Source organism: Ambystoma mexicanum, chromosome 11 (genome assembly GCF_040938575.1).
Source record: "Ambystoma mexicanum isolate Mex_15411 chromosome 11, UKY_AmexF1_1, whole genome shotgun sequence".
NCBI classification, from domain to species: Eukaryota; Metazoa; Chordata; class Amphibia; order Caudata; family Ambystomatidae; genus Ambystoma; species Ambystoma mexicanum.
In genome coordinates, this window is record NC_090934.1 from 270,451,075 (window position 1) to 270,478,995 (window position 27,921).

The 27,921-nt window shown below is 45.4% G+C and overlaps 1 protein-coding gene across 5 annotated transcripts in view; it reads left to right on the top strand.

Annotated features, from left to right (window-relative positions):
• The window catches only part of PTPRU (protein tyrosine phosphatase receptor type U), a 1,238,801-nt gene that overhangs the window by 277,638 nt on the left and 933,242 nt on the right, over nt 1-27,921 (top strand). The gene's annotated exons all lie outside the window — the stretch shown is intronic.

The following is a 27,921-nucleotide window of genomic DNA, read 5'->3' on the forward strand; positions in this document are numbered from 1 at the left end:
ATTTTATGCGCCGGAAGAACTGGGGAAGCAGCAGGCCAGGGTTGGGGGTGAATTGGTAGCTATGTTATTGGCGGTAGGTACCCAAAACTGGGATAGCAGAAGGAGCGGGTGGTCAGGAAACGGTTGTATTGGATTGTGGAGGTCTCAACATTTCAATGATAGGGGGTGCTGCTTGATAGGAAGTAAGAGGAAGTGTCTGAGCTGTGTTGCAGGAACCGGAGTCCAGCACAGGAACAGGGGGGTGTGCTGCATGCCAGGACTGAGGTGTATTGGAAGGGCTGCTTGCCTGGGCCTCAACATTTCAATGATAGGGGCTACTGCTTGAGAGGAAGTAAGAGGAAGTGTCTGAGCTGTGTTGCAGGAACCGGAGTCCAGCACAGGAACAGAGGGGTGTGCTGCATGCCAGGACTGAGGTGTATTGGAAGAGCTGCTTGCCTGGCTCTCAACATTTCAATGATAGGAGGTGCTGCCTGATAGGATGAAGGGGAAGTATCCGAGCTGTGTTGCAGGAACCGGAGTCCAGCACTGGAACAGAGGGGTGTGCTGCATGCCAGGACTGAGGTGTATTGGAAGAGTTGCTTGCCTGGGCCTCAACATTTCAATGATAGGGGCTACTGCTTGATAGGAAGTAAGAGGAAGTGTCTGAGCTGTGTTGCAGGAACCGGAGTCCAGCACAGGAACAGAGGGGTGTGCTGCATGCCAGGACTGAGGTGTATTGGAAGGGCTGCTTGCCTGGCTCTCAACATTTCAATGATAGGAGGTGCTGCCTGATAGGATGAAGGGGAAGTATCCGAGCTGTGTTGCAGGAACCGGAGTCCAGCACTGGAACAGAGGGGTGTGCTGCATGCCAGGAGTGAGGTGTATTGGAAGAGTTGCTTGCCTGGGCCTCAACATTTAAATGATAGGGGCTGCTGCTTGATAGGATGAAGAGGAAGTGTCCGAGCTGTGTTGCAGGAACCGGAGTCCAGCACTGGAATAGAGGGGTGTGCTGCATGCCAGGAGTGAGGTGTATTGGAAGAGCTGCTTGCCTGGGTCTCAACATTTCAATGACGGGGGTGCTGCTTGATAGGAAGTAAAAGGGAGTGTCTGAGTTGTGTTGCAGGAACAGGAGTCCAGCACAGGAACAGAGGGGTGTGCTGCATGCCAGGACTGAGGTGTATTGGAAGAGCTGCTTGCCTGGGTCTCAACATTTCAATGACGGGGGTGCTGCTTGATAGGAAGTAAAAGGGAGTGTCTGAGCTGTGTTGCAGGAACCAGAGTCCAGCCCTGGACTAGAAGGGTGTGCTGCATTCCAGGAGTGAGGTGCATTGGAAGAGCTGCTTGTGTAGGTATCGCACTTGACCAATAAGGGGCACTAAAAGTCTGCATGAAGGGGAACTGGCAGAGCAATGCTGCTGGGTGTGGGGTGCAGCATTGGAATAGGGGCAGTGTTGTGGGTCAGGAATTAGGTTTATCCCCACAGCCCTGTGGAGTGCTGTAATTGGGCTGCCGCCTGTCCACATTAATATATATTGTCAGAGTCTCTTTGTGGGGTAGTATACGGGATTATGTAGAATATACTGTGATGACTCACTTGAAAAAGCATTGTTTTGAGGGATCATAAACCCGAAAGGAAATTGATGCATATAGATTTGCAAACACAAATGGAGAATAATTAAGCAGAAATACGGTACAACGAAAGGATCATTTAATGACGCAATGACTTATCATTGTTTTGACCCATGCCGCAGAAGTCCACCCATGATTTGGAATTTGGAATGGAACAGCGAAGACACAGTGGCAGCATCACAAGAACAATTTTCACATTCTCAATAGCTTGCAGGTGTGTGGTTTGGTAACATGGTAGATTGTTTGGCCTTCTTATTTAGAGCTTTAGCTCTCTGGAAGATCGCTTGGTGTCAATCAGCTGCTCTGTGATGCAGAACGAGTACATCATGATAAATGCTCTTTTGCAATGGCAGCCATTTTGTAAAAAGCAAGTGGAACTGTTTGCGTTGAGGATAGAATTGTTGAATGCTGCTTTAAAGTGCTTGAATAGTTTCCATTTGGCTTGGTACAGTGATGGGTTTCACACTGTTGTGCTTCATTACATTGTGTTCATTATTATTGCTTGTGTGTTGGCTGCCACTGCTTGTGCAGTCAAATAGTTCACCATTGATGGATTGCAAGCTTCTTATATAAAACTTTACAGTGCTACCGATCCATCATGGACACTATTATAACAAACATCTGAAACGACACTAGGGCTGGCTTTGTAAATGTAGTGTGTACAATTCATTTGTGTGAAGCCCCAATATGAAAAAAAGTCTTATTCTGTACACTTGCAAAGCCAGGCCTATACGCAATGATTTGTATCTTTTTGTCTTTGCTACCAAATCACCAGCATTTAACCAGACTTTTTGTAATTGCGTGTTGCACATTCTATCCCTGCATCACCATGGGCCTACCTTACCCTGGCCCTTTATATGTTTGGAGTATTTTTAAAAGGAATGCATAATTATACTGGCGATAAGTTCTGTAATCATGTTATCTATTACAAGCTGCATGTTCCCATAACAAGATCATTTAATTGGAGAATTATTGTCTCGACGGAAATGGGTCAGTGGAGTATGGATACTCATAGCGCTTGGGTCCTAACTCTGCCATCTTCTGGGAGCGTTTTTGTCCCCCGAATGCTTAAGGTGGACCTGAAGATGTACACATGCACGGCAACATAAAGAGACGCAAGCCCTGTATAGTCTGAAAGCAAAATGGGTATTATAATAGATACTTTTAAATACTGCAGCTGTATAAACAAAGTAGAAAAGTGAGCTGATTCCTGCAAGCGTGGTGAGCGCTCTAGTGGCGAAGGTATAGATGATAATTGCACCATAATTGCCGGGTAAATCCAGGAGGAGTAATACCACAGTGTACTTTGCCAGTGAAAGGCTGATTAATACAGTGCAAACTTCCAGCTGTATGAAAGGGAAAGCAGTAAAGAAAGGCCTGGAATAAATCTTTCCAAAGAAATAATGGACTAAGTAAGATTGACTACTGCAGCTCACTTTATCTGGCACAGCCCCATTTTCTTATTAACCGGCTTCAACTTCTTCAAAATGCCACAGCCTGAGCTATTTTGAATCCTCATTTGGTTCTCATATGTTTCCTCTTTTGAGACAGCTTCATTGGTTGCCGGTGGAGAAACTTATTTTCTTTAAGACCATTTGAATTGTCCATAGTGCGTTTTATGGATCAGGGGCGGAGTACTTGCAGGTTAAGTTCCTGCACTATGTTCCTGCTAGCTGCCTCCATTCTCAAGCTACTCTCCAAGTGCGGGTGCCTCGTGTCAGACGGTCTCGCATGGGCGGTCGCGCCTTTTCGTGGCTGCCGCTAAGTCGTGGAACACTCTGCCTCTTTCTCTGAGCGCAACAGCTGACTACCTTGGATTTCGACGGTCTTTGAAAACCATTTTATTTTAATTCCTTGTAGGAAACTCTGTATCTCTGCTTCTAGCACCAAGGTGCCCCCGGGTGTATGTGTGCTTAATAAATACATGTCACATAACATAACATAAGTAAAGTCATGAGCTCCCCTCCATGTTTCAATAGGGTGTATGTTTTTTGTGTGTATGTCAACAACACATATGATTAAGTGCTTTAAGTGAACACTGAGCACCCCAACTTCCAGGCCAGGCTCTCTGCTATGAACCTCAAAGGCTTCACAGCCCAACTGGCCACTTGTGCCAGGTCCCTTGCATGCAGCATTGACAAACACCTCTCCTTCAAACAGAACATAGCAAGGAAGACACAAACAGATTGGTGCCAACTTTCTCGCCTGCAGAAAATCAAGCCCTTCATCACAGAAAACGACTTCAGATCTGCTGCCCAAGCCTTGGTCCTCTCCCACCTGGATGGTGTCAATGCTCTCCTGGCACCTCTGCGATGTGTGCTGGGTGCAGCAGCACAACTCATCAAAGAACTCGGCAAATCTGACCACATCACCCCAACCCTAATTGAACTGCACTGGCTCCCTCTGCAAGCCTGTTTCACCTATAAATCCATCTAGGCCATCAACAAGGCTGTTACTGTGAACTTCCAAAGCTACCTCACTGAGAAACTCAGCATCTCTGGAGGCCTGCGATCCACATGTGCAGACTTGAACGCCACCAGTGCTGGAAGGAACGATTCAGGACACAGGCCCTCTTTGTCTACACCACAAGACTCTGTAACCTCCTTCCCGTCAATATCAAACCCGCCCCCTCATAATTAAAGATTAGGATGGAGCTGAAGGTCGTCCTCTTCAAGGAATGGCTCCTCCCTGACACGAAGGTCCACACACCCCACCCTACTTGAGACTGGGAGATCTAAACCCACTGTTTCCTCCCCTGATTGCTTGTAGATCCTTTGCTGCTAAGTTGTCCTGCCCTTGCCCACACCTGCTGGTATCTCACTGCCCCCCGTTTCTCTGCTTCGCTCACTGTGTACTTCTCCTATGATTGTAGAGTGCTCCACTGCTTCCTGAACCTCGTTCCACACTCAGTAAATACCCTAATCATAATCATTGAAGTGACACAAGGTCCAGGAATGCCTGACAAATAAGCACTTAGAAAGAAATAGATGAATCTATGCCACCAGTGAACGAAAGTCTGCAGTGGGCCCTCATTATATATCAAGAACAAAGCAGAGTTTCCAGGACTATTTGTATCAAGCAATGGGGTGGTGCGTGGTGGGCGTGTCGACAGTGTGTGTGAAGTAGGTTATATATATGTCTGGCTGGTGAGAAGTACTTGCTATTTTACAGTCGATCACACCCAACATGTATTTTGAAATGTCAGGGGTGTGTCAATAGTAAACAAGGCATTGCAGAGGGGGAGGTGAGAGATCGGCATCCAACTCACATAGCCTCCTTGTCTGGAGAAGCAAAGAAAAACAGAAGTGAGTGGTTTATAGCAGAAGGGCAAATATCTCATTAGACACTGATTGTTTGCCGCACTCACCTGAGCCCTAAATTGAGTTTGTGTGGTGTAATGTGTTCTGGGGGAGATATATTATGAAATCATTAACGTGGACACCCTCTTATGAGCATAGGAGGGAGCCCCTGGGCAGACACACATATGCAGGGAAGTGTGGAGGTGCACTGTCAGAGCACGGAGCACCATTGAGGTAGCAGAGAGCTTGTGCAATGTGTACTGACAGGACTGTATGCACAAAGTCCTATCAGAGTAGAAGGAAGGGATATAAACTAAAGTGATGTGCACTGGCAGAGATGTGCAAAGCGGTCCCTTTATCAGAATAACAACATGTGCTGCAGGAACGGGAATGGGGCAGAGAAGGAACTCTAATATAAATCATTGGACCAGCACCAGTTACCTTGTAAATCTATGAAAGATAAAGTGAGCAACACAAAGCACCCTTTTAAAAGATGAGTTTAAATCCATGATGTCTACTAGTCTGACATGCAACACATTAAATTTGCTTTATATCACTAATCAATTGTTTTCAACATTATGAATAACAACGAGCTGGAGGTTTGTAACAAATATTCTCCATATCTATTGGAGATTATTACACCTTTTTTATTGCATGTCTTAAATTACTGAAAATACAATGGAGTTAAATAGATTTTTCCGGTTTGCATTCTCTTGCATCATGGGATTTATAATTTATGCTACAGAGTGTGAAAATTAAAGCCTCTATGATATTCTTTTGGCTTAACATGTTGCAATGAGATTTTCATGTTGTCGTATGTTTTTACTGTGCAATTTGATTGTAGGCCTTGAAATCCAAAACTTAAATATTTGTACTAAGTAAAACTTGGAAGGTACGTGGTAAAATTTGCAGAGTTTGCTAGAATCCCTCCTTCACTGTTTAGCCAAAGTGTTTGATCCTGGTCAATCATTTAATCCCACTCTGACTTAATTGCAAACATTGGAAATTGATCACACTATTTGAAAAGAAATGACACTCTTGCAATGGGACAGATTTAATGAGTAGGCATGAAAATAGTGTCCACTCGTGCTCCTCTGTTAGTGGACCCCAAAACTGTCATCTAGAATTTCACTATTGATGCACTGGCCTTCCTTCAGTCCTAGATCACTTGATTTAACAGGCAAATATATAGTCCGAGCAGCCAATCAATCAGCAACACTAGAATCTTTGGTACACTAACTGTGGCAGAGCCAACATCTCTCCTATTCCCTCCTACTGCTGCCAGTCACAGAAGTTGCTTCAGCCATGCAGATGACTACCCCATGGGAGAATGACTGAAACTTTTTGCTGTGTCCTGTTATGCTATTTGATTGCATCTTTTATATTACACCTTCTGACATTTCTCACTGTCTAGGGGCTTCAGAATCTCCATGTAGTGGGGTTGGAGACGAAGGCAGTAGTGGGGGACCAGCAGAAGATTTCTTTGTTACAATGTTTATGTGTGCAGATCCGAAGCTGCAGCTCTATTGGGTGCACGTTTTAGATTATTTTGTGAGCTGTCTTGTGCAATAGTTTGCGCATTCCAGGTTACTAATATACTTTGTTAAAGAGGTCTTTTACCAGCCATAACTCAATAAAGAGCCATTCAGAGACAGAGATACGTAATTGTGCAGAAAACAGAAGCCTTTATACTTTAGAGCCAGCTGGAAAAAATTCCCATGCCACAGGTGTTTAGTTAGCACAGAAAGACTCAGAGTGTGTCCATCTTGAACACTCTTTTATAGAAAGCAAAGCATTGTTCAATAGTTATGTTCTTATATGAACCTTACAGTATGATAGGCCACATTTCTTATAGGTAAAATACATTGCCTTTTTTCATTGGACATAAAGGCTTCCTGAAACACATCATTTCTTCTTTCTTGCAATGACTTCATTCATCCTAATCAGCATGACTGGTTGTTTTTCACACTCTCTGAATCATAGGGAATATGTTGCAACTTTAAAACTGGAAGCAAGCAGTTATGTGGTAACGCACACTTGAACACATTCTGCTAAGGACATGAGATGTGCTGCTGCATTTTTATTGGTTACCTCACCTAGCTTATCTACTTTAGAATATTGCCATGGTTTATTTATTAAAAAACCTGTGATCATCCCTGCTGAAAACTGTATATTCATACCATTTGATCTGCTAGATCTCTGCACCATGGCTTCTGTCCAGGCCCTCCCCTTTCTCAATAACCTTGGTTGGAGTTGCTACTTGTCTGAGCTTCCACACAGCCCTATGTTTTCTGTGTTTTAAGTACTTTTAAAGTTCCCTAAGTCTTAAGGCCTGTAGCCATTTGTAATGCATGCTGTAGTGTCCTGTTTAAAAGGAATTGATCTCTTGATTATTGTTATGGGCCATATTCTGATATGTGGTTCTAATGTCTTTCGAATGTTGGTAATATTTCTTATGTCAGGGAGCTATATTCTGTGTTTTCATAAATTAATGTGTGCCATGTAATATTTCCATATATCTTAAATGTGTACATATATACCTTTTTCACCTCCTCTCTGTTAACTTTAATTTACTTTGTACCTACTTCCTAATGTACCTGTTTGTGACAAGGGCTGCATGGCTGCCCCAATGGACAATGTTTCTAACTTTTACAATATTTAGACATGAGGGCAGGGCGTGGGCCCTGCGTGACATGCTCACCTGTCTGTCACCAGGGGGAGGATCTACTCCTGTTCAACTTGTTTATGTGGTTGTCTGTGGGTCTGTCAGTGTGGTGCTTAAGGACTGTGCAGAGATGTGTTGGTCTATCTGTGGTGGGTTAGTCTGCTGTTTAGGGAAATTTTGGTGCATATATGTGTGTCCCGATAAAGTTCCATTAAGTCACCTGTCTTTTTTTAGTGGCACAGGTTGTGCGTTCCAATGTATTTTCACTTAGGGTATGGGGCAGAGTTATTGTCAAGCAGATGTTTGTACAATATCTTCCTAAAATCAATGGCAAATTTGATTGCACTGACACACCATGCAAGAGGGGAATTTGTGGCTTTCGAAGTGCACTTTACACAGAAACAGCACAAATAAAATATAAGCCTTTTCCTTTAGTGTGTTTTGGACAGCCACTCATCAAGGATCAGTCAAGGGGTGGTCCAGAGAAGCAGCACCCAATGGAGCCAAGGACCATGATAGAGTACCTCACCAGAATAGCCATGGACGAGAGGGGCGAAGACAAGAAGGACCTCTAACCACAGAGCTTTGCTTGTACCATAGTCCATTTTTAGTTTTGGCTATTAGGCAGTGCTTATGTACTAAAGGTATTGCGCTCAAGTAAAGCTAGGAAGGAGCGAACATGTGAGGGTGAACACACAATTTAAGGGTGTGGTTTAGTTATTTACCAACCCATTGACTGCCCATGGCCATTCCCACCCACTACCGGCTTGTCTCACCCACCCAAAACACATCCTCCTGGGATGTCTTTGAGCTAACTGTATCAAGCAATAACATCAAACTTTGGCCTGTCAGTGTTATTTCTAAGGAGTCTACTAAGAGTTAAGAGTTAATGACTTAAATGCAGCTGCAAAAGTGTTACAGGTTTAATAAAAATATCTTGAACATGTCTGCGTTCAGCAATTTGATTTATATGGTCCTTGCACTGAGCTCCTGCCTAAACAAACAACGACAAATTCAACCATTTTGGCTTCTGTATAGGTATTAGACACCTTCATTTAAACATTCCCATGTTTTTACTGATTCAGGCAAGTCAATATTTTTCCATCACAAGATATTATATCCCAACTACATCAATATTAGATGCTCGTTCACTTATTATAGGAGAAGTGATTTTATTTTTCTTTAGATTCACACATTTATACAAACTCATCTTGTTGACCATGACGCCATGCACGCTTTGGCGTGATAATGTCAGTAGAAAATGGCACCAAAATAAACAGCCATATTGAATGTAGGTATAGCGTGCAGCACAGAGTTCACTTCGAATACCAGAGCATCTGGATTACCTGATAGGTAAGTATTGACCTCATAACCTGTAGGCAGCCGTTAGGGGGATACTCCTCTCAAACAGGGACTTATAACCAAGGGAAATGCAAACCTATACTTGGGGAACACAAACTCCACCCCCCCCTTTTTCTTGAATATATTTACCTTTATATTCACAGATGTGCTGGGCTCATTTCTACAAACACGATAGACAGTGTTCTACAAACACAATACACCTTAGCAGTAATCCTTTGGACAATGCACTACTGGCCATTTTATTAATGGTAAGATCTAATTTTTACTTTAGGGTCAACTCATACCAAATTGTTCTTGCACTTAAGAGATTGCATAGTAGTTTCTTTGTATATACAGACACATCGAGAAACCCAGGACTTTGTTGAAAAAAACACAGACCATGGAGCCTTGTGGATCATATTTAAGATCAGAACCAAGATAAATTACCACCCTGTGGCTCATGTCAGTATTGAGTAAGATATCTAAAATACATGGTTGAAGACACTGTTTTGAACCAAGAATCTGAAGGTTCCCAATGAGAAAAATTGTATTATTGGTTTGAAAATCTCAGCATGATGAATACAAGTGATGCCAACTGATTTTCAATCACTTTGGAGTTTAATTAAGTTGAATCTGAAAACTGGAAATTGTGAGAAATTGTCAAATATGAAGACAAACAATTGAGTGATTCATGTTTTGTTTGAGTTTCTTTGTAGAACATAAAAACAATAATGCGTATACGCCCAAGAGGAATAGAGTTTATCAAAATGCGTTGGATATAATAATTCAGTTTGAATTACTAATTGAACGGTCATCTGTATAATATTTTGAAATATGACTGTTGAAATTGACTTTTTGATAAGATTATATACTAGAATATATTTAAATGTCATAACATATTACACATAGACAATTTGTTGCTTCAAAAACTTTTGTCTTGTTTTTGAGCCATAGACAGTGTGCAGGGGACGGGAGATCCCCAATAGGGAACCTTTTGCCTTTTCTTGTCCTATATACAACCCATATGCTAGGTTTGGTGTTTTCTCTCCTGCACCTAGAATTACAGAAATTGTTATCACTATTTATAGTAAGGTTCCCAGACTTGATTACACATGTATATAAAACACCACCCTTCACCTCAGGAGTGTCTAGTGGCACCACTGTGGATAGGTATTAGACACCTGCCAGACACGCATATGCCCAGATAATCACACCATGTTCCAGCTGTTTCATCTTATGGTCAGGTAGTACCATAATGACAGTGCCTGACAAATGCCTATCCCATGCCTACACAGAAGCCAATGTTTCTTGCCAATGTTTGGATTCTATTGAAGTGACTGCAGCCAGATGATTACTGGCAACTACAAAGTCTATTGTGTTTAAGGTACAGGTGTGGGTTTGCTCAAAGTACTGAATTTCTGTTTTGCTTGATGACTGTTACTTACAAATAAAGGATTCATTAAGAGACAAGATACAGTAATTACAAATTAACATTAAACGTTCCTTTGTCCTAGATGGGTTAACTTCCTATAATATTCATGTAGGAAAAATACATTTATGAATATATTGTTTTGATATTTCTGTCAGAGAGGGATCTAGTGCCATTATTCTATTATTCCAGCAAATGTCTAGCCTGGCCACAATACAAAAAATGTCTATTGAACATTGCAAACCAAAGGGCAATCCCCTCCCAGCCCCGCCCTGTCCCTCTCCCAACACCCCCCAAGTCCATGTGCACCGCCATCCTACGCCATCCTTTTAGGATGAAGCCAGGGCACTACTAGTTCCTTTTTTCCACTTCCACCATTGGGATGAGGTGCACTGGCAGAGCTGTGTCTATTCATCCATTGGTTGGAAAGCAGTGGTGCCACTAGGTCTGAGTAATAAGGATGCATGCAAGACTCTCAGTTGGATGAGCAGGGGGTTCAGCAGGAAAGCACTGGCATGCTCTGGCAGAACTGTGTACACATGATCCCATGCTGTTGGTAGAATCAGTGGCGCTGCAGGACCAGAAAGAAGTGCACCGACAGAGCTGTTTATAGCTGACCCTCAATCAGAAAAGCCAGTGCTGCTGCATGGTTAGGGATGGGGTGCACTGGGGAAGCTCCTGGTTTCAAGGCCTCTTTTAGAATCATTGAGGGTGCTGTGGGTCATGGATGAAGGAGGGGCACTCTCACACTGTGCCACCTACCCAAGCTCGGCTCTTGGCCTAGGTCTCAGCCGACAACAATCGGGGAGGCGCTAGGGGGATAAGGGACGGGTACAAACCCAACTATGAGGGAGAGTATATTGTCATTTTCTTACAAATAATTTCCCTGCTTCCCCTTGTCTGATTTGTTCATTGATGAGCCGCCCCCGGCCTGTTTAGATCGCTCACCACCACCTTTCCTGTGACTTATGTCCTCAGAGCTGAGTGCCTTCTGCCTCGCGGATACTATAGCCAGCCGCTGATGTCACCTCTCACGCCCGCAGCGCTCCCTTCTGGCTCAGCGGGGACACTTGCCCGATCGATAGAGCTTGTGGCCTCATCGTGTTTCCTCTCAGGGACAGAATGTTCTACCACGAAGTGCGATGAAAGAAACCAAAGCCGTCTGACAAACCGTCCGCGCTCTGCCCCCTCGTGCCGTAGTGTTTGACAGACATGTGTCTGGGAGTCACCTATGGGCCCCATTCCAGGTTCTTACCTGTACGCCATCACTTACATAAATGATGACGGCACCCGTGACCGAGGTGCCCTCCTTACACCTTTAGATTGACAAACACGTGGATAATACAAGCTGGGAAGGGCACATGTGAGAGAGACGCGGGAGAGCCTTCACATGCTTCAGCTGAAGGCACATTGCGTTCTGTCTGGGGTTATGTCACGCTTCTAGCATTTATATGATGTTATGTTACTAGGATTTATACCATGCACTGCCATCCAACATATGCAAGTTAAAGCATCATTGAAGTAGTCTCTGGCTCACCTAATGGTAGTAGAGGCCGCGCTCCAAAGACTTATCAAGCTTGCCCTACTAAATGTGAGTGTAGGGCCGGACTTAGCCACAGCAGCACTCCAGGCAGCAAAACAAAAATGTGGCTTTCCCCAGGTCATGTGGGGGATGGGGGGCACATTTTTCAATAGGTGCCCTTTTGAAGCATCAGCTGCCTATTGATATTAAATGTGCCCTTGAAAGACTCCCCTGTGTTTGTGTGGCGGGCGCTAATGGTGCCCCGAGCGGTCGCCTGGGCGGCCTTGCCCGAGGCCGGCCATGCATGAGTGTAGTAAAAGCAGGCCAGAGTATCCCATAAGAGTCCACTTACAGCCTGCAGACAATCCCAGCATTGCTTGGTTCCACCAGCCTTGTGCTGAGGGGCAAGCTAGCTGTCGTTAGCTCAGTAGAGATACAATGCAGGTCTTCTCTTCCAGGGCAAAGGTCAAGGGTAACACCTGGTGGGATGTCATACAGCAGGCTCAGAACTTCATGGGAGTCGGGTGGGTTCAGGGCTGGGGTTTCAAGCCATGGGGGGAGATTCTGCTCTTCTCGGGGTTTCGTGGGCATTTCCTAGGCACTAGCATACATGGCGGCAGTTTGTATAGAATACTGACACGGTTTCATATGGACATTTGCTTTTGATATCTCTCTTAATATGATGTAATGTGCAACTTACAACTGCTAAACAATAGACTGTGATGATGTGCTTAGCCTTACACCTCTGGGCACATTTTATTGGTCTTGCATGTGTAACACGTATCCATGTGGCACAGAGATGTCCCACATACTGGAGCTTGCACATAGCACTGTCCTTCATTCTGATCTAGAAGTCATGGACACCTGGTAGAAGGTGAGGGCATGGCAGATTTAGGGTTCATGGCAGACTAGCAGGATGTGTTGAGTACAGGGCAGGGCCGAATGCAATGTCAATGAATGGACACAGGACAGTGCCTCTTGTTGCAGGGAGTGATGGCACTAGGTTGTGCAGTGTTTTGCATGACGTGATATGCACACGGCACGGTGGTGTGCAAGTAGTGTGGCAGCTTGTGATGTCAATTGACGGGCCCATAACGAGACAGCTTGTGGTCGGAAAGTGACAGTCTCATGGCGTCGCAGCCCTATGGCATGAGATGATGAGTATATGGTGGGCGCTCTTTAGAAGGCTATACATGGCACAGCAATAAGACATCAATCATGGGCTCATGACATCGTAGTTGATGGGCCAATGACTGGGCAGCTAAAGCGAAGAAGTGATGGGCACACGGTGCATCAGCATATGGTGGTAAGTGATAGTGACATGCAGAGATGGAAGTGCAATATAAATCATTGGTGCTATGTACCACTAGCTCGTTTGCTTTTTACAGAGCGTACCTTTAATTCAAGGGCCAAGAAACACATCATTGACTCTTTTTCTTTCTCCTGAGCAAAATATTGCACCGGCTCAGGCCGGACATTCAAGCACTGCCAGTTTCCCAAGCCTCAGCTAGGCGGACACACACACAGCATCAGTGGCTCTCCAGGCTGTTAAGTTGCTCAGGTTTTCAACCCATTTCTTTCATCAGTGGCAGAGACTTTCAGATGCATGATGGGACATTCCCAACTCAACGAGCTCGCAAAGCACCACACATCTGCGATAGTTAAAGTGAGCAACACAAAGTGCCCATTAAAAATGAGTTTATCTCCGTGATATCTGCTGTCTTGACATGCAAAAAAATCAAGTTGCTGTAAGTCACTAATCAAATGATTTCAATATCATGAATAACAACGGGCTGGAAGCTTGTGATACATAATCTGCATATCAATCTTTGTTTATTACACAACGTTTGATACATGTCTTAAATCACTGAAGGTACAGTGGGGTTAACTAGATTTTTTCAGGTTGGCATTAACTTGCATTCTGGGACTTATAGTTTACTATTCAGGATGTGAAAATTAAAGCCACAATGATATTCTTTTGGCTTAACATGTTGCTGTAAGCATTTACATGTTGTCATGTGGCTTTATTATACAATTTGTGTTTTTTTGTAAGTAAACACTATAAGACTTATTACTATAGACCGTGAAATCCAACAATTTCAGCCAAAGTGTGTGATCCTGGTCAACATGCCCCCCCTACACCAACTTGCCCCATCCCCCACCCATGCCATCAGCCCGACAATCCCACTACCACCTTTTTGGATGCAGCCAGAGTACCACTAGCTCCTTCTTCCACTTCCACCACTGGTGGCGGGGCACTGTGGTTTGTGTCTCCAGAAGCACATTTATATTGCAGAAAGAAGTCGTGGCACAAGCTGTGGCAGCTTGAAACCAGAAGTGGGGGTGTACATGGCTGGTGCATCATGATGTTATGAGCGTTGCTGCCTGTCCCTAGGTCGTGCCCTGAAGCGTGCCAAGGACTGGGGGCAACCAGCAGCTGTCCCTCACTCTTTCTGTCTCTGGCTGTGATTGACTCACACAAAGGACCCCAGTCTTCCCCAGGGAGGAGAGTGAGCCGCCATTGTGTCTCTGGATTCCACTTGAATGATTACAGACAAAGGAGGGAAATGCAATGACATGTCCCCTTCGCTGCCTTTCATGGCAGTGATTGTCTCTTTCAATGTTTCTGACGCTCGTCAGGGCATCTGGAAGGAGCTTGGATAATGTGCTCATGTGGGAGGGCTTGCATTGGCTTTTTTCCTCCACTCATTTGTGCCCTCTTTAATTGGGCACCACACAGTACGTGCCAAGATGCCATTTACATACTGTCTTTCTTCTGTCTTTTTTTCTCCTTCCCCTTTATCTTCTCGATTTCTCTTTCATTCACTCCCTTTCTTTCGCTCCTCTTTTCACTCTTTCTTTATTTTCACGTTCTGACCGGCTCGGTTCTCCCTATTCCTTCCTATAGTTCTCTATTTCCTGCAGTGTCTTTCCAGCCCTTCTGTTCTTCTACTACATTCACCTCTGACAGTCTAATCTTAACTGGTACACAACTAGCCTCTACGTTCGGCAATCCTGAAACCATTTGCATCACAGGGATATTCTAAAGATGGCCCGGGTCAAAACCACCACAATTCAACAGGGCGATGGAGCCCATCACACATCCTCGGTTTGGAAGAATACTCCAATTTCCGGACAAGCCGGGTACTCTGAGACTACTATGGTGATGATTTGGCACTGTAAAAAAGCCTTGTAAAATTAAATTTCCATTTTTGGTGGACTGATCCTTTCTTTCTCTTTCTTTGTCTCTCTTTCACTATTCTTTTTCTTGCTTTGATTCCTTCTTTCTGTTCCCTTTCTCTTTCTTTTTCACTTTTTATTGTAAATGGGGGGGGCCTTTCTGGACATTCTAATTAGTTGGATGATCCCTTTACAGCTGTATAAGAGAGGTAGCCATGTTTTGTCTGAGTGAAAGATATGACCCCCCCTCCGTTCCTCAATCTTTAACCCAATGTTGGTCCTTTGTGAAAGAGCAGAGGCGAGTTGTCTGACATGATGTTTCTGTAGGCCTCGGCAAATGTCCATGATCTAGATCAAAGCAGAGGGGTATTCTCCTTCCTCCAGTGATATTGACGGGCAGTAATGTTGTCAAAACTAGTCAGAATCGCAAAGTTTTCCATCATTTGATGGAGGATCGGGGTGTCATCTGTGTACACTTGTGAGTATATTTGCTGTGCTTTAATCTCATGAGCTAGATGGTGCATGCAGATGTTAGATAATAGTGGGCACAAGGAAGACCCCTGGGGAACCCCAGTGTGTTTGTATAGTTGCAGATCAAGTAGAGCGATTTTTATCTATTGGCTATGATTGGTGAGAAATTATTGGATCCCAGTCTTGTCTTAGCTTCCCCCATTGACTCTACCTTTACCTGCATGTAATCCACTGTATTATGGGCTGACGATGGGTACATACAGATTATTACTGCATTGATTCCCTCGCCTAGAACAGCTGGAAGAGCTTCTCTGACATTGGCCGGCGTGGTCTATGTTCCTTGTCCAGGTCTGAAATCAGATTGACAGTCGTGCCGGAGGTTGGTGCTCTCCATGTTATCCTGCATTTGCCTGGAAACATCCTGTTTGCTGATATTTTCGGAGGAACGCCATGCTGGAGGTGGGCCGAAAGCTAGACATCTGCTGGGATCTGCATTAGCTGTCTTCAGCGGTGGGGTGATGATTGCATGTTTGAGGAGGATGGGCATGGTGCCCTGGAGAAGTGATTCATATATCAATTTTGTGTGATCTGGTGCCAGGGACGTGCAGCACTCTTTCATGCAGTCCTCCGAGCACTAGTTTGATGCTCTTAATTGGCTGAAGAGTTAACGACACAGTTTGTATTTTACGTAGTAATTAATACTGAGGTTAAGACTGTTCCTAGGCTCTCCCAATTTTAGCACAGATGTGGGAGCCCTGGGGTTTACGCAAATAGCCCAGACACCACACAACTTAGGTCAAGTGACTAGTGTGGGATTGGAACATTCTCCACCACCAGCAGCATCTCTCGATTGTAGAGAGAAAATGCAGACGTGGGTGCGTGCATAGTAGAGATCAGTCCTCTGTCCTTAGCAGGCTTTATAATGAATGGCTGTCAAATAGTGGAGCTCTGGTGAAATTACTCCAATTGCAAAGTCTGCCCCCCACCCTCACAGGGATTGATGTGGCTCCCGTGCTCCACTCCCAATTTAGCTTCTTGTAGACCACGGGTCTGCAACGTTTGGCTCTCCAGATGTCTTGGACTACAACAGCCGTAGCCAGAATAGTCAGTCAATCATAGTCCAAAACCTATGAAGTTGGCAGACCCGTGCAATGGACAGCGAGGAGGCGTGCATAAAAGCAGATCCCTGTAGCATGGCCCATGGTGACCATGTGGAGGGACATACATGTTATAACAGCACAGAACCTGGAAACGTCTATAAATGGGGCACTAGATACACTTGACATTGTGTACTCAATTTGGCCACCTGGGTGGGTGAGTCTTGAGCATTTCTGGGGAGTCTTGGAATAATCGTCCAATACCTGCATTCATGAATGACCAGTCCCTGTCCCAGTATGTTCGTGGGAGCCTCCAGGGGTGTATGGCATAAGCGGATGAGAAAAGGGTTTGTTAACCATCGGGGGTACTCCTCTAATCCCCCTCCCTTGTGCACACTCTTTCTGACAGAGAACCCTTTCACTAGCACTATTGCGAAACACAAGGGCCTGTTCATAACCCCATGAAAGGGTAGAATTCAATTTCCTTGGCATAGAGCAGGTTTTGAAGTATGATCATGTCCTCTATCCTGGCATTGTTTTGTCTGGGCAGAGACAGGATGGAGTTGCGGGGATAGAGGGGTGCCTATGGATGATCTTCGATCCTGTTGCTGGTCCTATGTTTTAAGAATAGAGACTCGGGGACTCATTTCATGACTGTCTGTGATTCTTTTTTCTGGTCCTGTCTTTAAGGGTGGGGTGCCGATGGGTCAATTCATTTCTTTGCGTGACTTGTCTCATGCCCTGTGCTTATTGATGGGGATTTGCAGGAAGATTTTCTACCTCCCTCAGTGTATCGTCATTTATTGGGTTGAAAGTGCTGATTGTTAAAGGAATGGTTCGCCCAAAAATTTTTATTTCAAAAATAGATAGGCAATATTTAAAAAAAAAACAATTGGCTTTTTTTTTTCAAGTCCCTATGTAAAATGTTGAGCAATTCAAGCTCAAAATTTGCAAAAGCAAGCACATGGGTGCATCCATTTTGTGAAATGGATGTCTGCCTGTGCTGGCTTTTGCGGCACTAATGAAGGAAAAGCCAGCCAGCTGTAGTAGACAAAAGCTACCACTGGGTGGCTTTTCCTTCATTGGTGCCGGGACTCGGAGGACGCGGACCGGAGACTACAGGCAGAAAAGCTGCGGCTGCATCTCGGTAAGTGCTATTTATTTATTTATTTATTTATTTATTTATTTATTTATTTATTTTAATCACTTTATTTAAAAATTTTAACAACAAACAACAAAGAAAAACCATCTCCAGTACATCGCATCATGTTCAAATTGCAATGTCTAAAAGAACCTCAGAAATAAACAAAATAATACTGAACACATGGACATCAATAATATTTGGAAAAAACAAATACAATTTGAACAAAGATCCCTGACACTCAACCAATAAGACAAAACAACAAGAAACAAAAACACACAACAAAACAGCCCCCCCATCACCAGAAGTATCAAAGTATCCCCAACCAAAGTAAGGGATTACCCACCCAGGTTTGGAACCCAACTTTCAGCCAAATAGGTCATTAAAGTGTCCCCAAAGTCGAGAATAACGCCCTTCTCTACCTTGTCCAAGGAGCATAACTTTATTAAAGTTCGACAAGACCTGCATATCTGATAACCACCCATCCACACCCGGTTTCTTCCTTGACTTCCAGACCCGTAGGATTTGTTTCATTGCCAAAATCAACCCTTTATTAATCCATTCTGTACAGTCCCTAGCTCTGTCTCCTCTACCCCTGTTGGATAACAAAATGATTGAAAGGAAGGAGCGAGGAAGTTTCTCTTCCAATACAAGGTCCAGTCTATCCAATACCCCAGTCCTGAAGTCGGAAACTCTCGGGCACGTCCACAACATATGTATCAAAGAGCCCACACCACATACACAACCCCAACATGAATCAGTGTCTGAAAGACCCAATCTGGCCATCTTGGACAGAGTCCAATATAGGCTAAAGAGGACCCTTTGCCTAATATAACGCAGCTGCAAGTCCATCTTTGCCTGCACTCCTACATGAAGTAAATACGTCCATTCCCGAACCGAGATATCTGCCCCAAGATCATCCGCCCAGGTTTGACGGAGCTTATCCCATGCTCTCACATCAACCTTAAATAAGCACTACCTGCCTTTTTTTTCCTAAGTTTTCCGGGCTGGAGGAGCCCGGAAAACTTAGAAATAAAACCGCAGCTTTAAAAATGTTGTATTTATGTTTATTATCCTGGGGGAGCACCACAGCGTTTTCAAACACAATAACGCTGTATTTATGTTTGCGGTCGCTTCAAAAGCGACCACAAACATAAATACAACGTTTTTAAAGCTGTGGTTTTATTTCTAAGTTTTCCGGGCTCCTCCAGCCCGGAAAACTTAGAAAGAAAAACGCAGCTAGTGTTTATTTTTATTAAAAAAATAGCACTTACCGAGATGCAGCTGCAGCTTTTCTGCCTGTCTCCGGTCCCCGTCCTCCGCGTACAGCACCAATGAAGGAAAAGCCACCCAGTGGTAGCTTCTGTTTACTACAGCTGGCTGGCTTTTCTTTCATTAGTGCCGCAAAAGCCAAAGCGAGCACAGCGGCGGGCATCCATTTCACAAAATGGATGCCCCCATGTGCTTTCTTTGAGCTTGATTTGCTCAAAATTTTACAAAGGGACTTGGGGAAAAAAAAAATGCCAATCGATTTTTTTTTTAATATTGCCTATCTATTTTTGAAATAAAAAATTTTGGGCGAACCATTCCTTTAATTTCGTGGATCACTTGGTGATCTTATGTCTGCACTTTTAATTACAGGGTGTGTTTCATAGCTCCCTGTGTTCCTGTCTCAAGTGTTGTGTTAGGGAGCGAGGGTTGCTGGGTCATTTCATGACCCCCTTGCTGATCTTGTGTCAGGGCCTGTGCTTAGTGATGTGAATGTTCACTGCCCTTTCATATCTATCTCTGTGTTTCTGTCTCTAGTCCTTTGTTAGGAAGGGAGGGTTGAGGGGTCATCTAATTTCTCCTTTTCTGATTTTGAGTCGGGTCTTGTAATAGTGGTGGGGATTTTCAGGGTTATTTCAGAGTTGTTGTTCCCTTGTCTGGTTCAGTGTTAGCAAAGCAGAGTTCATGGGTTGTTTCATGGCTGACCCATTGTTCGCGTCTCTTGTCGGTATTGCTGTTTGTTGAATGGCAATTTAGCAGAATATTTTTTGCTGCCGCACCATTTTCCTATGCTCACAGCAAGACAAACGTATAGACTTGTGTATGCTGGGTGGACAAAGCCTACAGGCACAGTCCCCCCTCTCATATTGAGTTGGGATATGACAGCCAGGGGTACACAATGCATCTCCAGAAGGGGGAAGGATCAAACATTCCCCTTGTTATGGCCAGCCAGGTTAACTAACAAAGGCTCCATGGATCTGCACTGCTCTTTTGTTGGGCCCAGCAGCTGATAGCAGCAATTTGCATACCAATTAGAGGGTAATTCAACCAGGCCCACCTGGGGCTTTGTTGCAGAGGTTAACAAAGGAGACAAGAAACTCCAACAAACTTTCATATGCAACTGTGTCACCCTGATGCCAGCTCCCCCCCTCAATATCTATCTATGACAGTGAGCTGTCATATCTGAGACTGTGTCTTACAGTAATTAATCTCGCAGGGGGACCCCATTCATAAGGGATGAGAATGTGGTATGCAGTAGCCAGAGAGTCTGGTTTCACCACAGCTTCAGGTGAGACCTGCTGCTTTAATCGGGAACTACAGAAAGCTCCAATAACCAGAGAGACTCTTTGATCCACAACACACCGGAAGATGGATGGGACTTAGCATCACATGTTTTCACCCCTTTGCCTTTCCATTTACAAAGCACCCTATTTATGACCTCATGCATACAGGAGATTGTTGGTAGGGACCCCAGGATTGGTTCATTAAGGTAGGCTTATCCTACACCAATCAGTGTGCTCCATTTGGCTTTAGAAGACGGCTGTGACCCTCTTTTGTCAGTTCATTTAGTGACTTTGCAAGCAGTAGTAAGAAGGGAACAGAGGGAGCTACTGAATCCAGAGGACCCGTCCGCAGCTGCAGAACCAGTACCCATCCAGCACACAGCATGCCCTGCTAGGTTCTGCAGCATGCTTCCTAGGTAGGAAGCACCAGAAGGGTTCTGAACCTACAATAAAGGACAAGGTAGCTGCCTGCAACACACTCCTCAGACTTGGGCCGTCTGCCTTAAAGGACGACATAAGCCCTTTGAAGAAGCTGGGGGAAGTGCCTCAATGAGCGTCTACTGTTGTCTGACTTAAATTACATTTTTGTGCAAGTCAAATTCTTTCAGCTACAACCGACTGCAACACTGGCCGTTGTCAAGATGCAGTCATTTGAAGATATCTAAGACATCTCAACTAGTGCTTTAGAACTGCCAAACAGCTCTGAGACAATTCCTAATCCTGAGCCGTCATGTAGGCCAGCCTGGAGCCTTTCGTCCAGCTTTGCTGGCCGAACCGTCTTGCCACCTGATACCTCATGAAAGAGAAGTTTATGTAAATATGTCTTTGTTTTGTGCTCTCCCAGTGCAGACGACATTTATCAGATGTCATTCGAAATACTCACTAGGAACCATCTTAGACATCTTCTAGTGACAGACGGTGTGTCGAAATGAAAGAAAGTGCTCTGGTGTTTGGGGTACATCGGAGCATGCTTTTGGTTAGTGAGGTGCACCTGGGGGTCAGTAACAGCAGACCTGCTTAAGCCCCCCATTTCCCCTACAGCTTCTGGAAGCTATGCTCGGTGCCATGTTGCCTTTGCTGTCCCAATTGACTGGGTTTCTAAATGCTTTCGGGCATGTTGCATTATTCAGGTGCTAGAAACTAGCCCTTTTAGTTCTCCCTAGTTGTTGGCATATGGCTTCTGCCACTCTGTCCTGGTGGGCACCTCTTCTGAGTGCTTTAGTCACACTCCAGCCTCGAATTCAAAGAAATTGACAGTTATTTATTTATTAATTGTTTGCTTGTTAGGCGCTTATACATTAAGAAAATACTGTTTCAAAGTGCCCACAGGGCAGTCAGGGAGTGATGGAGGGAAAACATTAAAAAAAAACTGTAAAACATAATATTTAAGACCGAACGGGGTTGGGTGGCGGTAGAAGTGACAAACCTACTATGCCCTGTGAGTTTTCAGAATGTGTAAGGGCAGCAAGGAAGAAGGAAGAGGGGGTAAGTGCTGGAGAGTCCGAGCTCATGGATGAGCCACAGATGAAGTGCTAGGAATGTTGAGTGCTACACTGGCTGGAGCCGCGGGGCGTGCAAGTGCGAACCTCAGGGGCGGAGGGTGTGCAAACAAGTGCTGTGGATAGAAAGAAGATGGGCAGAATTGGTGTGGGAGGTCTGGGCCCCGAGGATACACACGGGCCCAGGACACCGATTGCAGAAAACAAGTAGTTATGATGCCACTGTCTCACGGGTCATGTGAAGCCATTTACAGCCCCATGTACCACTCACCGTGCCTTGCACGTCGCCACCAGGAATCAATGTGTCCAATAGACGCGAGCTCGAGTGCCACGCTGCAGCAATGCGCTGCAAAGTTTCACAGAGGCTTCCTTCTCATTTCTCTCTAACAAGCTCCGGAAGTCAATCCCTTGGCATCTGCACTGAGAGGCAGACATCTTAATCTTCCAAAAATCCCTCAGAGCCTGGCTGTTCTCGAAACCTGGCGTGAATGACGGGGACACAAATCCAGCCAAGCACGACACAAATCAAACGGGATGCTTCTCACCAACACATGGCACACCCCAGTGCTGCAGACTTTCATGAATACATTCAGGGGGTCCGACTCGGCCGGTCGTTCCCCCCTACTCTTGCCTTAAAATGGAACCCCCGTACGGTAAGAACTCTGCTTTCTGGGGCGAATAGCAAAACTTAATACCCTGCAATCTGACCAAAAATAGACTGGAACTCCGTCTGGCAATAAGACCCTATAATAAGAGTCCTCACCAATCCACCTTTTTCCTACCACCTTAGACTACACCCACAGACCAACTGGCATGCAACAATCTCATAGCCTGCAGTGGTTTAGGGTGATTACATCGAATCGATTTGCTCGAAAGAGATTTCATCTAAAAGAAAATCCCCTTATTTTGCGTTTGCTGCAAATATTTCCGGTGGGGGGCAAAGCCCCTATCTTTTCTCCCCCCACATTAATTATAGACCTAAACCCACCCCCTACATAAACTTGCAGCGAAAAACGTATACAAAATTCTTTGATTTGTTCATTCGAACAAATCTGCTACGCAGTAATCTGTCATTCCCGGCCACAGTACCACACTAACCTTAACAGAGCGATGCCAAACCTCAAACCTTTAGCTCTATCACAGCCATCCTCCCACCCACAATGAGCGGGAAACCCGGCCAATCAGTGCTGTGAGTTATCAGATCATGGGCTCTCCCAAGTGCCACCACCAAACCAGAAAGAACCACACGGTCGCTCAGGACTCGGGAGCTTTTAGACCGCACTCACCAGTTCCTCAAGTTTTGCACCTGCCTCCCATCCGTTCCCCCAGCACCATCTCCTCTTCTGGCAGAGCTAGGTTCAACGAGGATTCCGAGATGGCAAAGATATGATGCACAAGTCCACATTCTAGGGTAGTCGGTTACTCGCTCTATCCGCCTAATTAATTAGTCTGCAATGACCATGCTTTACAGTACTATAGTAGAGGTGGGTTTTGCCGATTGTATAATCCTGGACAGATAGGGATCTTGAATCATACAATTTTCATATGCTTCGGGATTACTCCTTCATGCATCCTTGGAGGAACCCAGGCGGCACGGCACGCGGAATAGGGTTCACTCTGGAAGTCTGGTGGAGTGTGGATTGTGTGCGGAATAGCGTGCCCCTGCCACTGAAGGGAAGGAAAGGTGCTTGAGGCCACCTCATCCAGGGCTTCACAATCAATGGTTCTGGGAGTTAGGGTGAAACTGGCTACTTAAACTTATAGCTTTGCAACTTGACACACTGTGTGATCTTGGATGGACAGCCGCTATCTCAAATGACCTGATACTTCCATGGTTCTTTACTTGAAGTGTCATTCTGTGCCTGTGAAGGTTTGATAGTTGTGGTTCCTCATAGTGCTAAACTAGCTTCTTGTGGAAATGGGAGAATTCCGAACTGGCCTGCCCCGCTGAAAGGCCTAGGGGAGAGGGGGCAGTGTCAGCTGCATGCGAGGTCAACCCTCAAGTGTTACTAAGTCGGGCCCAGCTCCATGGGCTTCCAGATCCACTGACATGTTGCAAATTCTTCCAATTTCTAGCTAGTCCAGTCTGCTGGCATTTTGACCTGAAATTGGTTTTTGCTGCAGAACTGGCTCTACCCCGCCGAGATGTGTAGGAACGTGCCAGGCTATACGTTTCTATGTATGATGCTGTGCCAGTTTGCACGGCCATTCCGGCTCGCCTGGACACTCGTCAATGGGAGTGGTGAACTACTTGTAATTGGCTATATTGGCCAGCTTCATGGGGCGCTCATGGCAACTCCAGAGGAGGCCCCCAAAGCACTAGCTTAGATTGCCGAGTGGCCATGCCAAAGGGAATACCAGTACAAAAGTGGAGCCCAAGATTGGGGTGTTGGTTGGAAGGTCGTACTGAGAAATAAAATTGAACCGGCCTCCAAATGAAAGTGTCCCACAATTGAAAGTATTTGTGACAAAGCATTTAAAGTACGTTGGGGCATATGTTTTTTAAAAATTGTTTGTGATTGGTAGACTAAGATTAGTTTATTATTTCTATAGCACACTAAACCCTCAGGCATCTAGGCGCTTTAGCTTGGTACAGAGTTACAGATACAAATCATCTCACAGTTGCATTACATACATACAGAAGTGTACAGGGAGAATAAGGCCAGTATAGGTACAAATACACGTCATCTCACTGTTGAGTTAAACATGCATACAACATGTACAAAAGACAGCCAGTATAGGTACAAGTCTTCTCGTAATAGAGTTAAAAATGCAGACACACATTTACAATTGCAGCAGGTTATATGGCAGGCGACATATGTCACAATGCCGGTCTAGGGAGCAGGTCCATCAAAGACAACATCAGTCAAGACTAGCAAATGTGCAGTGCACTAAGAGATTAAGGTGACTTATTTTGGGCAAGAACACTGACCCACATTGACCTCTGTGCTGCCCCTTCGGGCATTGCCCTATGGGCCAGGCCGAGCTTGGCGGGTTGCCTGGCCAGGCTCGGACTGGCCTATAGGGCAATAGGCCCATGGCCGAACCAAAAATGCAAAATGCTGGTGTCTGCCGTTTTTTTTTTTTGGTCGAAGTGGGGCACATTTTTGGCCAATGTGGGCCAGTTTGATTAGTTACTTTTTATGCGGCATACATTTTTGACCAGTGTTGCAGAATAAATATTCTTTAAAAAGCACAATGTGCATCACATTTTATCAAAATACTCCCCCTTGGGTATTATTCGAACAGTGTCGCAAAAGGAATGAATAGCCATTTGCAACTGTGGGCCACTTTCTTATTGGGGTCCGAGACAAATTTATGGCCCCTTGCCACACTCTTAGGGTTCATGGACTCTGCGTGCCTGCTGCAGCAGAGGGCACGTTGGCGCCTGGAGAAGGGAGGCCGTCCAGGAAGTTGGACAGAACTGCTGGAGAGGATGTGTGTGGGCTGCTGAACGTGTCTGGCACCAGGAAACTTTCCTTTCTTCTAGAAACGTACACGAGTGAATGGAATGGCACAGCCCTGCCAATAGTAGCCGCACACGCCTGGCGAGCGCCTACTCCTGGCAGAAGGCTGGGGGTGCGTTACAGGAATGGCCCACAAAGCGCCAGGACTTGACTCATGTCCCCGGCCCAGGTCCCATTCACAGCCCTGCAGTGCCCCTGTTCCAGGGAACGTGTTAGAGTGGCATGGCTGGCAGAGGCAGCGCGAGCGGCAACGACACCTTGGTTGACCCAAACAGCAGTAGAGGAAACCATAGCCATGTTGGCACAGGTGGCAAATAGGTGCCCAAGACTCCAGGGCGGCATGTTTGGCATGTGGGGCCAGGCATCGTGGGTGGCAGGGTTGCTTTCCCCGCCCATCACACTAATCTCTTCAAGAATGTTCCGCGAAAGCAAGACGTTGTATTACCATTCTACCATTCTACATAAGGGCACGAGTAACAACTCCAAAGCAGAGGTCTTCGGGCGGAAGTTATTTGAGGTCAAAGGTCAGACGGTCACGGTTGCCCGGCTTCCATATTCTTGGAGGGACCTTTGCAGGCATTCTTTGATCTGGGACGCGTGGCCACGCCCCCCTTTCTCCCTCTCACAGTCACAGGCTTTTTGTTTTCTCACCCATTTCTCGAACCAGGGTGCACATCATCCTATAGGATGGGGAAGCGCCTGCGTGGGTCCCCCCACGCATCCGATCATTAAGAAGAAGAAGAAGGGGTTCTCTCCCTCTGCTTCCATTGTAACCCCCTTTGTTTTGCCTTTTTTGACATGCCTTTCCTTTGTGCTTCAGTTCTGTGCCGTCCTTCTGCTGCCCTGCCTGCTCTTATTGCCTTTTGGTTGGATTTCTGTAAATTCTCATTTTCACGTTCCTTTCTTTTGTTTCGACATCTCTGATGTCTTCCCCTCTTACCCGGCCGTTCCACGGCCGCTCTCACCCTGTTCATTATGGCCTGGACCACTGGGATTATGTGGCAAGCCAGGCCACATTATGCAGCAAGGCTACCTGAATTATTGAGCATGGCCATTCCGATGCATTAGTACAATTATGTGAGCAGGGCATTTAGCTGGCAGATTCGCTGGCATTGTCTAACCAGCATGGCATTTTAAAATGTTTCATATTGATGAAAAGGCACCCAAGGCCAAGTGGCCTTGGAATGACAGATGTTTAAACTATTACTTTTATCAGTTTCCATGCATAATATTCTCAGAGAACAGTTAATGGGTTTGTTTTGTATTGAGAGGCAACCTTTTCTATGCACTCTGCAAGTCTTGTCAGGCTACTAATGTAAAGCTTGTGTGATGATACAACAAACCACCACATCACATTTCAATAAAAAAGTACCTCTTTATCCATAAATGCCAACATTATCCATTCCATTCGGGGGATGCTAGCCCAGTCCTGGTTTTAACTTTGCATTCTGGAACTTGTAATGTTGGTTTTCCTATTTTGAATCCAGGATTACAAATCCCAGAAGGCAAAGTTAAAACCAGGACTAGACTAGCATCACCTGAATGGAATGTCCGAAGTTACAATACCGATACTGGGGGGTCGTTCTGTTGGCATCTTGGCGCCAAAGCTCTGAAATGGACTTCCGCCACATCTGTTGGCTTTGAAAAGCCACCTGGAGTTCAAATGACATCTGAAGGCTTTCTTATTTCTGAGATAAATGTGTACACAAGCTCGCATGGTGGTAGAGAGCTTTGATGCCGCCTCAGAGGCGCTTTATACATTTTCTACCTACCCACCCACCTACTTAGCAATCATCTCCTGAATGGAATGGCTAATGGTGGCATGTATGTTCATCTGCCCGATGCTCTGTTTTAAAACCTTCCCTGGAGTTGGGTTGTTGAGTGGTTGTCTGTGTCTTTGTGGTTGGTGGCCGCTGGACCCACCACATGGCCAGTTTCTGGCAAATGCCTGGTTCTTACTACTTCACTACGAGTCACTTCAAAGCCCATCAGCAATGAAAAAGGCATCTCACCTTAATTTACTTTATTCAGGAATCAGATCCTTTTAAAGACCTATAAAGAGAGCACCCCATACCGAGTACACATAGCATGTCATGGTCTTCAAAATGTATACACTGAATTCAAGTGCTTCTTTTAATATAATATAAAATTAAACATTGCATACAAATCTACACAAATGAAAAGCCCCTACAGCTGGGCTTGCCTGCATTGTTAGAGCATCTTTATTAGTACCTGGTGGGGGCGTGGCTTCGGCATGCGACCAATGGGGAGGCTTGGAGTGGGGGCATTCCCATATGGTAATCCCGCCCCTCTGAGCCTCCTAATGGCTGGTGGCCACCATATCCCACACCGGGGAACAAGGCAAGTGCCTCTCCATCGCCCTTTGCCTCAGAGGTCTCTCCCTCCCCCTCAAGCCCCACTTACCTTCTTCAATCTGGTTCTAATTGGTAGCCGACATGCCGGGAACACTAGTGTTCCCAGCGTGCCCCCACTGGGCCCCTGCACATTACCTGAAGCGGTAATGCCCCCCCCCCCCGACCCCAGCTCGGGGCTTATTGCTTAAATATAACACAATCTTGACTTCAACGCACGGAAGATCTGTCGTACCATGCCCGTGCAGGCCAACCCGTATTTTGATTGTTAAAAATTA